At 40.1% G+C, this 16809-nt stretch overlaps 1 long non-coding RNA gene across 1 annotated transcript in view; it reads right to left on the minus strand.

Annotated features, from left to right (window-relative positions):
* LOC105523434 overlaps positions 1–16397 on the minus strand; it is a 27126-nt gene extending 10729 nt beyond the window's left edge. The window contains exons 1-2 of the long non-coding RNA XR_001003602.1: positions 16046–16397; positions 11093–11236 (exon numbers count right to left, since the gene is read on the minus strand). This is a non-coding gene — a long non-coding RNA (uncharacterized LOC105523434). The remainder of the gene's footprint in view (positions 1–11092; positions 11237–16045) is intronic.
* Positions 16398–16809: the final 412 nt, after the last annotated feature.

Below are 16809 nucleotides of genomic sequence, written 5' to 3' on the forward strand. Positions count from 1 at the left end.
AGTAGCTGGGACTACAGGTGCCCGCCACCACACCCGGCTAATTTTTTGTATTTTCAGTAGAGACGGGGTTTCACCATGTTAGTCAGGATGGTCTCTATCTCCTGACTTCGTGATCCACCCGCCTCGGCCTTTCAAAGTGCTGGGATTACAGGTGTGAGCCACCGCACCTGGCCTGTTTTCTTATATTAGTAAACTAGGATGGTTTGATCCCAAAGAGTCAATAATTTGCTTTAACCCCTAATCAAAGAGGTGGAATATCTTTACTGATGTGGACACTGAGCATGAAATTCATTCTTTTCAAAGAACTTAAGAGGACCACCTGGTATAGCTGAAACATGTGAAGTCAACCTACTAGAGAATAGACCCTTTGCTCCTCCCCACTGTCTGACGTTGCAAAGGAAAGCTGAATGAACCTACTCATCTCTATACTCCTGTCTCCTATGGGAATGTGACCTTGACTGTGGAGAAAGAGTGTGCTCATGTGAAAGGTTAAGTGATGCACACATATTGCCCACCAAATTGTTAAACCAATTGACAATGCTTCCCACCTCACGGGAACTTGTCCGATTCTACAAATGTTCACACAAAGTAGGTATTTTCAGCGGTTTCATGTTCAGTAGCTTGCTCGGGGATATTTTGAAGAGGTGGGGAATGTTTGAGACTTTGTCAAATTGTAATTTACTTGAGTATTGGTGAATTTGAGAACCTCTGCTGTTGCGGGATGTCAGGGATCCCAAACAGAGGGACCGGCTGAAGTCATGGCGGAAGAACACAAATTGTGAAGATTTCATGGGCATTTATTAGTTCCCCAAATTAATACTTTTATAATTACTTACACCTGTCTTTACTGCAATCTCTGAATATAAATTGTTAAGATTTCGTGGACATTTATCACTTCCCCAATCAATACTCTTGTGATTTCCTATGCCTGTCTTTAATCTCTTAATCCCTTCATCTTCATAAGCTGAGGATGAATGTTGCCTCAGGACCCTGTGATGATTGTGTTAACTGCACAAATTGTTTAAACAATATGAAATCTGGGCACCTTGAAAAAAGAACAGGATAACAGCGATGTTCAGGGCACAAGGGAGATAACCATTAGGTCTGGCTGCCTAAGAGCCGGGAGGAACAGAGCCATATTTCTCTTCTTTCAAAAGCAAATAGGAGAAATATCACTGAATTCTTTTTCTCAGCAAGGAACATCTCTGAGAAAGAGAATGCGTTCCCAAGGGGAGGTCTCTAAAATGGCTCTAAAAGACGCTTTGGGAAAGTCTGTCTTTTATAGTTGTAGATAAGGGATGAAATAAGCCCTGTTCTCCCCTAGCACTCCCAGGTTTATTAGGATGAGGAAATTCCCGCCTAATAAGTTTCGGTCAGACTGGTTGTCTGCTCTCAAACCCTGTCTCCTGATAAGATGTTATCATGACAATGCATGCCAGAAACTTCATTAGCAATTTTAATTTCGCTCTGTCCTGTGATCTCGCCCTGCCTCCATTTGCCTTGTGATACTTTATTCCCTTGTGAAGCATGTGATCTCTGTGACCCACACCCTATTCGTACACTCCCTCCCCTTTTGAAAATCACTAATAAAAACTTGCTGGTTTTGCAGCTTGGTGGGCATCATGGAACCTACTGACATGTGATATCTCCCCTGGACACCCAGCTTTAAAATTTCTCTCTTTTGTACTCTTTCCCTTTATTTCTCAGACCGGCCGACACTTAGGGAAATAGAAAAGAAGCTACGTGAAATATTGGGGGCTGGTTTCTTGTTCCGTGGTCTTTTTCTTCTGGGAAGTTTGTGCCTGGTTCCTTTTCTCTTTCCTTGCTGAATTGTTTCTCTTTAACTTTTCATCTTGGAATAGCTAATGATCTGTAATGGATGCCAATGTTTGAAGGGCAGTAAACAAGGACAAATAATTGCTTGTGGTTTCCTGTTTTTGCTGTTGTTTTTATTATGCCTGAAACAATGAAATTGTTTCCATCTGCAATCAGGCCTGTTAGCCTGTATTAAGTATAGCCAGGTGAGGTGAATACAACATTCTTGAACCTGAGGAATTCCTGAGCTGAGGCCACTGCTAGTGTCATCCACAATTCTGTCTCCTCACATTTGTCTACCCTACTTCAAGCATATGACCTAGTCAAAATGCAGCTCCAAGGCAGGCACGCTAACCCATCCAGTTCAGGCCTTCTCTTGCAGTCTATTTTAACTGAGATAATGTCAGAAGATCAGCAATGACCTTTCACCTTCACAAGATATCTGGGATCATTGAGGGATGCTTTGCCACATGTCTCCAAGACACTCCTGAGAGTTATTCACCCTTCTTATCAATTATCTATTGCCTCTCAACTTTGAATGCATTCTTCAATATATGCTCTACAATAAATAGTGGGAATTTCCCCCCTGCACTCTGAGCTCCCACACTACTGCCAAATGGGGCTCATATCCCAGGCTCCAGTGTGCTAGAGGACTGTGTCCCAGACTGTCTGCCTCTACAACAAGGAGCAGGAGCAGGAGGCAAATGATCAGAAGCCCTGCACTTAGCAGTGAACTGCTTCCTCTAGTTCTTCCTGTACTGGGAGGACACAAAAGCTCCACCTCCAGGACTTCCTGTGCATGAATTTCCTGCCTGCCCCTTGGTCAGTTCTGGCCACTTCTACAACTATATCATGCCTTTGTCCACAGATCCTAGAAGGCCTGAGAGATGAAGGCAAGGACATCACGCTTGAGGCCAGAAGCCTTTCCAACTTCCCCACAGGTCCAGCCGTCCTCGACATACTAGTTTTTTGGGAGGAATTGTTCATGACTTGGATTTTCATCAACTGATTTCCTCACGATGGCAGTAGTGCTCCAGAAATGTCAACCAGCCCTGTCCCCAGGGCCTCTTCTCCCGCCCATCCAGTGTGAAAAAACGCCAACAAAAGACAAAGGCACAAGGAAACAAAACTGTTTCAATTCTTGCCCACTTTGAGGAAACTTGTTCACGTCACTGTGCTTTTGCTTTCTATTTCCATCTTAAATCAAAACGAGTCCTTAACCATCCCGCCCTGGTGAGGCATCTTCCCTTTTCCAGCATTAAATTTCCACCAGATCTTTGGCTTCACAGTTCAGCTCTTCTTCACTGAACATTAGTTCTTCAGCATTTTCTCAATTTATTAAGTTGACTTCTTAAAGTTGAACAAGACTCAGGATTCCAGAATGAAATGGGAGAAGAAAATGCCGTAAGTTCCAGGCTTGGAGAAGGTCATCTCTAGTCACCTGGTATCATGGTCCTTGACGCAGTTTTCTAGGTTACCAGGGAATCTCTCTCCATTTTGTAGGAGACACTAATCTTTCTGTTTGGTAGAAGGCTGTTATTTGGCCAAATTCCTGAGATTATTTTCTTATAGCCTATATAGCTCTCATTGGTTTGACATGTCATATATGACATACCAAATGTACCTTTACATTTATTTATTTATTTATGAGACAGAGTCTCTCACTCTATCTCCCAGGCTGCAGTGCAGTGGCACAATCTCGGCTCACTGCAACCTCCACTTCCTGGGTTCAAGCGATTCTCATGCTTCAGCCTCCCAAGTAGCTGTGACTACAGGAACCCACCAATACGCCTGACTAATTTTTGTATTTTTAGTAGAGATGGGGTTTTACCATGTTGGCCAGGCTGGTCTTGAACTCCTGACCTCAAGTGATCCTCCTACCTCAGCCTCCCAAAGGGCTGGATTTACAAGCATGAACCACTGGGCCTGACCTGTTCTTAGGAAACACTTAATGAAAAAAATGTATTAAACAAAAAGGTGAGTTCTTATGTAAAACAAGTCTTCAGATGTAACTTTTCTTTGCACTTTGGTATATCTATTTTAAAAATTCAGTACATCTGTCATGTGACCAATTTGTCTTTGTAATTATCAATACACTTCTTACAATGCTAAATGTGGAAGTCCAAACGGACACAAACACACACACACATACACACACTCCTTTTTCACTTACTTCATTACACTGAATTCACAGGTTTGCATTTTACTATTTTATTTCCCTTAACAAAACAATAGTCAATATATGTTCTTTAAAGTTTATAAACTGAATCTCCTACATTATTTTCTTAGAGGTAACCAGTTTTAATATTTCTCCTTACTTTATTCTAGATGTTTTAGTCAAGGAGGGCTGCCATAAAAAGAATCACAGATTTTTAAACAAAATAAATGTATTTCTCACAGTTCTGGAGGCTGGGAAGTCCAAGATCATGGTGGGAGCCAATTCAGTTCCTGGCTAGGGTCCTCTTCCAGGTGTAGATGGATACCTTCTTGTAATGTACTCACAAGGCAAAGAGAGAAAGCTCTGTCCCTTCATCTCCTTATAGGGGCACTAATCATAATGCAGGCTCCACCCTTACGACCTCATCTAAACCTAACCACCTCCCAAAAGTCTCATTTCCAAATACCATCACACTGTGGGTTAATTCCACATACGAATTTTGAGGTGACACAAACTTTCAGTCCATACTACTAGGTTTTCTTTTTTTTTCTTCCCCGTGTGTAAGCATTGTATTCATTATCTCTTGCTATGTAACAAATTACATCAAACTTAATAGCTTAAAACAACATACATTTTTTATCTCAGTTTCTGTGAGTCAGGAGTCAGAGCATAGCTCAGGTAGGTCCTCAGCTCAAGGCTGCAGTCAAGGTGTCGGTTAGGGCTGGGGACTCATCTGAGGCTCAAGATCCTCTTGGAAGGTCATGTGGTTGTTGGCAGAATTCATTTTGTTGCAGCTTTAGAACTCACAATTGCTTACTTCTTTGAGGCTAGCAAAGGAGAATATCTTAGACTTCCAGGCCCTCTTTCCCTGTCCTGATTAGATCCGGCCCTCCCAGGGTAATCTCCCTTTTGAGACCCTATCATTTTTGCCATATAATATAAAGGAATCAGAGGAGTGATAATCTATTATATTCACAGGTCCCATTCATACTTCAGGAATTATACAGGGAGATGGAATCATCTTAGAATTCTGCCTATATACCACAAGGATGAATGGATGGATAGACAGATACAGTTCTTAAAGATTTGAAGCCAAAATTTTACATGAACACATTTTTCAACGTTAGTTATTTGTACAATACTTTACAAACAACATTATGCCATCTCTGACATTCCTCCGAGATTGAAACACTTTTTGTTTTTTTTTTTTTTCTTTGAGATGGAGTCTCACTCTGTCACCCAGGCTGGAGTGCAGTGGTGCGATCTCAGCTCACTGCAAGCTCCGCCTCCCGGATTCACGTCATTCTTCTGCCTGAGCTTCCTGAGTAGCTGGGACTACAGGCACCTGCCACCATGCCCGGCTAATTTTTTGTATTTTTAGTAGAGATGGAGTTTCACCGTGTTAGCCAGGATGTTCTCGATTTTCTGACCTCGTGATCCGCCTGCCTTGGCTTCCCAAAGTGCTGGGATTAACAGGCGTGAGCCACCGTGCCCAGAAGACTGAAACACTTTTAACACTCTTAGCTAGTAAGTTTTTACTTGCTTATATATCCCTAAATAGAATGCCCATATTACCAATTTATAAACTAACCCATACATTCATAATATATACTCTTCCTTCTAGAAGAATATTTCACTTTCTTTGCCCTCACTACACTTCACTAATACCAATATTAGTACTTCACTCACATCCTTCCTTTCTTCCCATCCTCCCAATGTAGCTATAATTGCTCGTGTCAATATTTAATGCATACAATACTATAACAATGTAAATATCTTGAGATGATCCATGTACTAAATTGTGTTTGCTTTTCTTTTTCTGGACATCTTTCCCCTAGTCTCTGTCTCCTAGAATAATTTACTAGTCATTTCATTTGATGGTCTGTGTACTCAAAGTTCATTCAAACACACACATATACAAGTTGACTAAAATATCTCTCAAGGCTCTCATTCATATTACAGATTTTGATCAATTTAATTTTCCTCGCAAAATTTATCTCAAAATTTTCTGACCTCCTCCAATGTGTCCAATTTCCCCTATGTCTGGTGCCCCAGCACTTTGGGAGGCCAAGGCGGGTAGATCATTTGAGGCCAGGAGTTCGAAACCAGCCTGGCCAACATGGTGAAACCCTGTCTCTCCTAAAAATACAAAAATTAGCTGAGTGTGGCGGCATGCGCCTATAGTTCCAGCTACTCTGGAGGCTGAGGCAGCAGAATCGCTTGAACCCGGGAGGTGGAGGTTGCAGTGAGCTGAGATTGCGCCACTGCACTCCAGCCTGGTGACGGAGCGAGACTCCATCTAAAAAAAAAAAAGAAAAAAAAAATTAGCCAGGTATGGTGGCACATGTCTGTAATCCCAGCTACTTTGGAAGCTGAGGTGGGAGGACTGCTTGAACCTGGAAGGCGGAGGTTGCAGTGGGCCAAGATCACGCCACTGCACTCCAGCCTGGGCAAGAGAACAAGACTCTGTCTCAAAAAAAAAAGACTCTTACTATTGATGATACTTTATAATCTGAATTGTATTTTTAAATATATTAAAACAATAGATGTTTCTTATCTTTTATAAAGCATCCTTTTTTAAAAAATGTGAAAAATGTTTTTTAAAAAAGAGGCATTAGCACCCATTCATAAACAGTATATGGTAGTACAGTTACTACTATTTGCACTTTGGTGTTTACCATCTCAGATCTCTCAATATGTAGAGGAAATCATACATTCCTTTAACCAATATTTGTCTGGTTCCTGCCAAGTTCTGGGCACTGTTCTAAGTCTTGGGGATAAAAGAATATTAAATAGGATATTTAATTGAATAAAATAATTTAACTGAATAGAATTATTTAATATTTAACTTAATATAATTCAGTTGTATTTATTTACTATATCAGTTATAATTAATATTTAACTGAAATAATTGATATGTAATTGAATATATTTAAGTGAATAGAGTTATTTTAATTGTGCACACACACATTCACACATACATGTCTTTATATATACCTCTATATTTGTAAAAATTGTATATAACTTAATGTGCCTGTGTATATACATAGTACATATAAATATATATATAACAGGCATGTATGCATAGATATAGGAATATGTGCAAATATTGGTGCATATATTTATAAACTAACACAATACATACATAAACACAATGTGTGTAGATAATTGGAATGTCATAAACAGTAGTAAAATTGAGTATCTTTTCATTTATTTAATAAACAGCTGGAGTTCTTCTTTTGCAAATTGCCTGTTTAATTCCTTTACCAATTTTGCCGTTGGTTTAAATACGACAGAAAAGAAAGTTTTAAATTTTTTAGTCACAGGACGCTTACACGCAAACACACGTACAAAAAATCATCTTCAACTACTCTATGAGGTCAAATGCTAACTGAGTGAGGAAAGTAGAAGAGGGGGCCAGAATGTTTCTCCATTATGCAATGAATCCCAAGTAATTCTAGACGTTCTCCATCAACTTGGGAGCAAGAAGTATGGGTTGTCAGGCTTACCAGGTATCCTCACCTGGAGCTTTTTATGAAGAAGTATCAGAGAAAAACAATTGTTATGTATGAGGAGAATCACTAGACTTCAAGGAGTTCAGCATCCTCTGGGAGAACAAATAAAGAGATGAGCACTCCTCCCTTCCTCCCCACCAACCCCATCAAGAGATCTGAGATGATGGCAAAACTCTATTAGGGGACAGGCCTTGGCTATAGGCATAACATTTTTTGGCCTCTTTGTGTATGTCTCTGCTCTCTAAGCAGGAGAATTGGTCTTTTTTGGCTTGGCAGGATGGCTCCCAATGTTTCTTCATTTCCCTCCTTGCTCTAAGGCAATGGGGTCCAGACTTTGGCTGTGTATGAGATCCCCCAGCAAGCACAAATGCTGTTATAAGATATCTCCTCAAATTAGCCTATTTTATGAGTTGTGATGCTGCTATCAAAGGGAGCCCAGGTTCTATGGCTCCAGAACAAGGTGAATTGGCCTGAACCATCTTCTGAGGGGCAGGGATAGGAACGGGAGACAATGGGCACAAGCCCTTCACTGGGCCCTGAAAATTATCCTCAACGGAAGCCCCACCCAACAACTTCCTGTGCCCAGACTTCTGGCAGCCGTTGGCTCTGTCCTACCTCGCCAACAACAGGCTTTTACACCTGGATATCACCTTTGTCATATTAGCATCAAGTCTTTGCCCAGAGCTCCCGGAATAACTCAGAGAAGTCAGGGAAGCCCAATTTGGGGTTAGGGCCTGTTCAATCTCTCCGCTGAACCGATGTTTCTAAACCGAAAGACCTCACGGGACGGACGCTGTAATGGCGTACGGCATTTTAAAACTATTTCCTCACGATGGCAGTAGTGCTCCAGATACGCCAACACGTACTACTCCTTAGTCCTTCTCCCGCCCTTTCTGTCCAAAAAACGCCAGCAAGAAAAAGGCGCCAGGAAACATGGCAGCCTAACTTTTGCCTAGTTTGGGACAATCTGATCACGCTGCTGTACTTTTGCTTTTGGTTTCCATTTGAAACGAAACTGAGGCCTTCTCTTTTTAAGAACTACATTTACAATAGGTTTCGCCTTCACAGTTGTGTTCTCGCTCACTCAGCATTACATCTCCAGTATTTTCCCAAGTTACCAACTTCTGCTTCTGGATTCAAGACTCAAGAATCCAGGCCTAAGCAGAAAAAGAAAATGCTAGAAACTCAAGGCCGGGAGGTTATCTCTAAGTACCAAACCACAAGTCCTTGCCTGGCTCATCCATCTGTAAAGCTCCCAAGGAATTCTATATTTTCAGGATAGAGATCTAAGTCTTACGTGTTGACTTGTTGGCAGCTATTTGGCTGGAGTCTTAAGAGAAGTGCCCAAATGGCTCTCATTCCAAGAGTTTTGTCTTCTGATTTCATTTACCATTCGAAGACACTTTCCGATGCCATAAAATGGTCTCCAATTGCTTCCTACCACTTCACTGGGTATGTAGGGGTGTGTGTGTGTATTTATCTTTGTATCTGTATTTACCATTTATCTCTTAGAGATAAGCCTTAAAACCACTTCCTCATTAATAATTAAGACATGATGTTTGCCAAGGATTCAGAAATAACCATGCACTGATAAAGATTAAAGCACTATCATAAAACCGATTAAGACCACTGCTAATTTTTTAGATCATGTCCTCCTACTCCTTTCAATACACACAGAGTTTTATATTTATGTTCATATGTGACAATAAATTTATATTAAAATTGGTTGTTTGTACATGATGGTTTGCCTAGGAGATTGCCACTCCTGATTCTAAGACAGTTTCGCCACATTATATAAAATTTTTGTCTTCATGTTTAGTAATCAAAGCATTGCAGAAAAATGTTTCTTGGCTGGGCGCGGTGGCTCATGCCTGTAATCCTAGCGCTTTGGGAGGCCGAGGCGGGCGGATTACTTGAGGTTGGGAGTTCAAGACCAGCCTGGCCAACATGGTGAAATCTCGTCTCTACTAAAAATACAAAAAATTAGCTGGATGCAGTGGCGCCCGCCTGTAATCCCAGCTACTCTGGAGGCTGAGGCAGAAGAATCGCTTGAACCTGGAGGCGGAAGTTGGGGTGATCTGAGATCACACCGCCGCACTCCAGCCTGGGCTACAGAACGAGACTTCGTCTCAAACAAACAAACAAAAATGTTTCTTATTGCTCCATTTATTATATAGTTTAAATATGGCATATATAACATAATATTGCTATATATATATATATAACACATAATATTGCTATACATATATATGCACATTTATTTCACCTTAATTATAACTTGACTTATACTGGGCATAGTTTTCTACAAAGTCTGCTGCACCAACTTACATAAATTGCAAGTTTCTGTATATCAACATCTATTTTCCCTAGCTGGAAATTTCTTTATACTTTGTTCTACAAGGAGGTTTCTCTTCGAAGGAATTATAAAGGTAACATCTGCTGTTGGAAATCTACTCATATTTTGAGAAATTACAAAGCCAAAAATAAATGGTATCTCAATGAAAACTAGAAGAAATAACTTTTAAAATGTCTTTGCCATACATTCTCATATCTTCCCTATCCACATATAATGTATATTTTTTAACCTAAAATCCCAGTTACCTTGTATGTCAGACATGCTTTTCTCACTTATGACAGTTTGAGGTATTTGGAAACATCATTAACTACTCCTTGAAATAGGCAATATTTTTAAGGTTGCTTCTCAAATTTTTGCATTTCCTAAAATTAAGCATACATGTTTACAAAATAACCAGACACATTAGCCTTGTACAAAGAAGTGCAGTGAGGCCACAAGTAATGCCCACTGACGCGGATAAGGATTTTTAAAATGTGGGTGTCCTGAATACACCTGTTTTCTGTGATCAGTTAAAGATATAAATATATTAGATTTCAAATAGCCAACAAATCAAGTTTTCACCAATAATTTCTTCTGTACATATTTGTTCTGGGTTGACTCTCAAATTACAAATATATTATCAGCTTCTTGAAAAATATCTTAGAATACACAATCTATGAAGAACAAATGGAAACACTTTATCACAAATCCCACTTTTTTGAGGCATCCACTATTAGCAGCTTGATGAGTATATTGGTTTAAACATTAAAAAACGATATATAACTGTTCAATAATAACTGATGTTATTTAATGAAATAAATTTAGTCTATATCTCATCAATATACTCCCCACATTCTTCAGCACAATGCTAGACACACACACACACACACACACTTTTCCATTTCTTTTCTTCAAATCCATCCTCATTGGTCCCACTACACATAGAATTTGGTGCCCTGAATTCTCAACTCAACTCTAGATCATGAGTACTCTCCAATAGCATTAACTTTTCTTGAGGAACAAGATAGTTTTTTATGGCTAAATCTCATAGCATTCTTTTACTGTTGATCAAACCGTAAAAATCATATGTATCTCGGAAAAAATCAGTAAGTGGAACAAATATATAGCAGTAAAGAAATGATACTCTTAAGAAGTTTAATTGATATTCCATTGATGTTTGTTATATTGCATTCTGCTCTTTTTAATATATAATTGTACATTGTGGGCACATGTGGACAGGTTGTCAGGATTTGGTGAGTTTTTACTTACATGATACATGAGGAATATCCTTGCATGATACATGAGGAATATCCTTGCAGCTTGAGTTGCTTCTTTCTATCATAGTTTTCTCAGGTCTCACATCACATAAGTCTCATCATATGTCATTAAATGTGCTTCAGAAAGCTGGCTTTTCTGTTAAGTAAAATTTGGAAATAGAATTCAGAATAGAGCCTTTAAATCTTGCATGTGTGTAGAAGTGTGTGTGTATGTTTTAAAGAAAAATACATCTTGTAATATGTTCTTTTCCTAATTATATATTGAGATGGTGCTGGTTTCTTGAATTTTTTAAAAACTTGCAAATGTAAGCTTTTCTCATTTTCAACATTTCAAGGCTTTGGACAAGTGTAAGTTAAAACGTGAAGGCAAGTCATTAGAAACATCACTGTAGAAAATTACACACTGTTAGTTGCTTGACTGGGGAACTTTCCAGATAACTTCCTTTCTGCCTATTTACTTTTCTGAACCAATATGTTTATGTGTTCAACTTGAATTAATAATGTATGTAATTAAGAGAGAAAGAAAAACTTCATTTTTCTTTTCAATTTCCTTGTTGTTAGCCAACCAGAATGGTTTGATCCTGTTACAACATTTTGCATTTTCTTGCCTAAATCAGAGGTGTGGTCACCTCCCCTATTGAGGACTTGGCAAATGGATTTCAATCTTTCCAAAGGCTTAAAAAGACTACCTACTATAGCTGAACTTAACTGTAGTTGAACTTGGACAATGGATGTTTTACCCCCTTCCCACCGCCATCCTTGCAAAAGAAATCTCAGCTATCCTCTTTGTCCTCTCCTTTCTACTTTCCTGTGGGAGTTTGGCTGTGTGATCACTTTCAAGAGGTAGTCTCTGGACAAAGGGTATGCTCATGTGAAAGGTTAAATAATTTGGCCAATTGACCTTCAAAGAGGTGAACCAATTAACAGTGCTTCTCACTTGGTAGGAGCTTGTCCAATTCTACAAATCATTACACAAACATTGACATCAATGGATTCCTTTTCAAAGGCTTGCTCGGGGTTATGATGAAGATTTAAGGGCATTATGGAAGAATACAGTGAACTGCAATTTACTTCTGTACTGGTGAATTTGAGACTCTGTGATAATAGAGGTGCCTTATTCCTTTGCCATCTTTCCTGCTGAGTGGTTTTCTTTTTAACTTCATTTTGAAACAGCTTTTGATCTGAGATGAGTGTCAATGATTGAGCGATATTGAGAGTTGGCAATAGTTATAATCTCCTATTACTGGTCACAGTGTCATGTTTGAATTCCTGGAACTCAGCAAGGTGCTGCTGCTTTAGGCCTTTATCCACTCTCTGACCAGATAGTCTCTTCATGTAAACCAAAATGTGTGGGAATACAAAATTCCTGACCCTGAGGAATTCTACAGCTGGGGCTACCCCTCTGTCACTCACAATTCTAAGTTCAGATATGGTGCACTGACTCCATACATCTGGCTTTCCTAGTCTAGCATATGGTCAAGTCAAACTATGACTCAACAGCCTAACCCATCTGATGCAGGGTTTCTCTCAGTCACCTGCTTAGCTGAAGTAGGCTGAAAAGGTCAGAGGTCATCTTACACTTTCATAGGGTATTTGAGACCATTGAGACATGCTTTCTCAAATGTTTTCAAACCCTTCTTGACTCATGTCAACCTATAACATCCTCAAGGACAGCTAGACCAAGACATGAATAGTAGGAGAGTCATTTTCCCCAGGGACCCTATGGTCTTTGTAGTAGTTGCTAAAAACTTCCTAATAGATGTTATAGCTCCACCCTGGGCAGGTAGAATTCAGGTGGTGACCATATATTACAGCAGTACCCGAGAATAACATTTCTTCCCCTTCTATAAGTGGTCAGCCACTGAATCCATCATTGATACACGAGAAAACTCTCATGTGCAGTCAATCTTAAGAACTTTGCCTTTTCTTGCTATGCTATGGGCAAGTGTCCTGAGGGTCCTGATGTGCTCAGCTTTCCAAAGGAGGGTGTCCTTAGAGGCCTTACAAGGAATCTTCATTAGAAAAAGGCTAAGAAGCAGGCACAAAGAACAATACTTGCTAATCTGAATGAACAGTTAGGTCCCAAGTCTCAATGGCCTCATCTTTCTCAGGGGAAGGCCAACAGCTAAAGAACTCATTTCTGTTCCCTTAATAGAGCTAAGAGTATGTCTCTCTAAAAAGGGAAGCCTTCACATTGGGCCCTAGAAAAAGTGCTGCAAAGCCACCATAGCTGTTACCTCCTGGCTTCAGAAAATACTTCCAGGTCTGCTGGTTGTGTATATCTGCACTCCTGTTGATGTTCAATGATTTATTGGCTTACCCAAGTGACACACACTACCTTCTCCTCAGGTCTTCCTTGCTCTAAGCAATAGGGGCACCAGACTTTTATGTATCCTTGAGACCCCCAGAAAGCACGCTGGCTGCTGTTAGATATCATCTGGAATGAGATGTTTCATCTGTACCCTAACATTGCTGACACCTTGTGCCAACCCCCTACCTCATTGTTCAAGGGGCACGGCCAGAGGCTATGTGGCCAGAAGTCCCCCCAAATAGGATCCGAGCCATTTGTTTTAGCCCCACCCTCACTGGGTAGATATCTAAGCCCCAATACTTCCTATACTCCACCTGCCTAGCAGCTGTCCCCTCAGTCCTTCCCCTGACCCTGAACTTACCAGCTTCTCCCCCAGGATCCTGCCTTTGTTCAGAGCTCCTGGAAGCCTTCAGATTTAAAGTGAAGGGGACGTACTTAGGGCTAGGGTCCACTCAACCTCACAAAAGGCCCAACATTTCTCAGTTGCTAAAACTTGGGGGAACTCTAACAACTTTGGTTTTATGTTTTGTCAAACTACATCCTCTTGATGGCAGTATTGCTCTGGAAAAGCTGATTAGCCCTGCCTGCGCACCCCACCCCCAAAGCCCTTCTCTTCCCACCCATTCAGTCTGAAAAAAGCTACCAAGACAAAGGAGACAGGAAACAAAGCTGCCTTGCTATTGGCCCTGTCTGGGGGAAATCTGCTCATTTGAATTCACTTTTGCTCCTGGTTTCCCTCTAAACTCAGACTGAAGCCTATACCACCCAGTTTCATCAGCCATACTTTGTGTAAAGAATCCCATTTCCACTCTACTTTAGCTTTGTAGGTCTGCTCTTCTTCATTCAGCCTTGATCCCCAACATTTTCCCAAGTTATCTGCTTCATTGGGAAATTCTTAGGGACCTAGGGCTAAGAAAGTGAAAAAAATAATGGAAATAACAGCCTGGAGAAGAGCAAATCTAGGCACCAGGCCATGTGACTTGTTTCACTGCCAGGTTCCCTGTGAGTCCTCCATTTTCTGACCTGGGCACTAGGTCTTGTGTATTGAGTTGGGAGCAGCCATGTTAGAACCCTAATAGGAGGGTCCAGATAGATCTCAAGGCTGAATTCCATACAATGTCCCTCTTGGGGTGACACACACACTCCAAACTTACAAAATTTCAGTGGAAAGGAACGTGATTTTGTCTTACGGTTCCATCATTCAACATTAGAACACAAGCAAGTTCCCACGCACGTCATTATTTGACTTTTAATGGCTTCCTATGACTTTATTATGTATGTGTGTGCCACTGCTTAAGCCTTAGGAATCAGTCTTATGGTGTTTCTCATAAGTAATTAAGACATGGTGCTTGTAAAGAATTTAGAAAATAACTATGTGCTGATCAAGAACAAAAGCACTGTCATAAAGTCTTGTATTAAACACTAATAGCCTTTTGCATATTTACTCCCATTGTTTCAACACACACACAGGTCTGTATGTATGGTAATACACTACAATAAACTTATATTTAAATTAAATTTATATATGCATCATGTTTTGGATGCAAACTTTTCACTGTTGGTTCCTGGGTAACTGAAATTGTCATGAAATATTTGCAAGACCTGGATTTTAGATAATAAAACATTTGCAATGAGCTTCTTGATTGACTAATTCATTAAAGAATATTAGGTTCTCAATTTTTAAAAAATTTATACACAGGACGTAGTACCTATAATACCACCACTCAAGTATCTTAATTTTGATACCTGCCTTACCTAATCATTACTATGCTGACTATATATGTGTGTGTGTGTGTGTGTGTGTGTGTGTGTGTATATATACACACTAACATTGGAACAGGCACTACATGCTTATGCCTCAGAACATTAGGGTTTCTTTTGTTTATATTTTTCAAAACTTATACCAAAATTTTATCTTAAAAATTTATGTAAAATCTGTAAAGTTGAAACGCATACTCACTCTAACACTGACCATGATTATACATATATATGCATTATGCATTATGCATATGTATGTATATGCATTAGATAGATAGGTCCAAGTTACCTAGTTACAGGCCTAGAGAGAAAAAAAATGGTTGCACCTATTATATATATATATTTACTTCTCTTTATTTATTTTTATTCAACCTCTGGGAGCATGAACTAGTCTTCTCTTTAAAGATAATTGAATGCAAACTGGATATAGTTTTGCACAGTCTTCAACACTACCTTATACCATTTGCATACATGAATAACAATGTATATTTTTGAGTGCTTGGATTTTGTTTTCTATCTTACTCTAGAAGACCTTTCTATTTCAAGAAATTACAAAAGTTACACCCACTGCTGGCACCGTTTAGATTTTAAGAAATCATAAAGTAGAAAGTAAATGGTACTTCAATCACAACAATAAATAGCCACTTAAAAATATCCTTGCCATACATTCTTATATCTTAACTTTGCACAAATAATATATACTTTAAGAATATGTTCAAATTCTCTTGTACTTTGAATGCTAAAACAAGTTTTCCTCATTTGTAACTTGAATGCTTTTCAAATCTCATTAAGTATTCTTTAGAATAATGACAGGTTTTAAAATCTTGCCGCCTGTTTTTGCATTTCTAGAAACAATCATACTCCTTTACAATGTACCTGCTATAACAGCCATGTATGGAGAAGTGAAGCGAGGTCACGGGTAATGCCACCTCCAGCAGACAAGAACTTTTAAAATGTAGGTTCATCTTCAATCCTCTTCACTCGATTTTGGTTCTCATCTGTTTGTGCGTGGGCAGCTCTCCTAGCAAAAGTGCTAACCCTTCTTGGTTTGGCAGGCTGGTTCCATTTCTCTTCAAGGTCCTCCTAGCTGCAAGCAATTTGGTTGCACCTGAGACCTCCAGCAAGCACATGGCATCCTTCAATAAGCAACCTGGTATTGTCTGGTTCTCTGCACTGACTCTGCTACCACAAAAGTCCTAGGCCCCAGAGCCTGAAGGCACCACGTGTCAGCCTTTCCCAGACTCTCAGGGGCGGGGAGAAAGACAAATACCCAGAAGCCCAGTACTTCGTTGGTTGGTGGCTTCCTCCAGTCCCGCCCATACTGGGAGAATACCAAGACTCCACCCTACAACTTCCTGGGCCTGGACTTCCTGGCAGAGACAGACTTAGTCTTCCCTCCCCGCGGGCCATTTCCTACACCTGGACCTCACTCTGTCCAGAGCTTCAGGTAGGCCTCAGGAGGTGGAACTAAGATCCAGCTCATGGTCCGAGCCTGCTCAGCCTCTGATAGAATGGATCTTTCTAATTTAAGTCCTCTAAGGGATGGGGCTTTTTTCAGAAATTTCCTCACGATGGCAGTGTTGCTCCTGGAATTCCATCCAACACTGCCCCAAGCCCTCTTCTCCCGCCCGTCCGGTGTG

Source organism: Colobus angolensis, unplaced genomic scaffold, assembly GCF_000951035.1.
Source record: "Colobus angolensis palliatus isolate OR3802 unplaced genomic scaffold, Cang.pa_1.0 Scaffold463, whole genome shotgun sequence".
NCBI lineage: Eukaryota > Metazoa > Chordata > Mammalia > Primates > Cercopithecidae > Colobus > Colobus angolensis.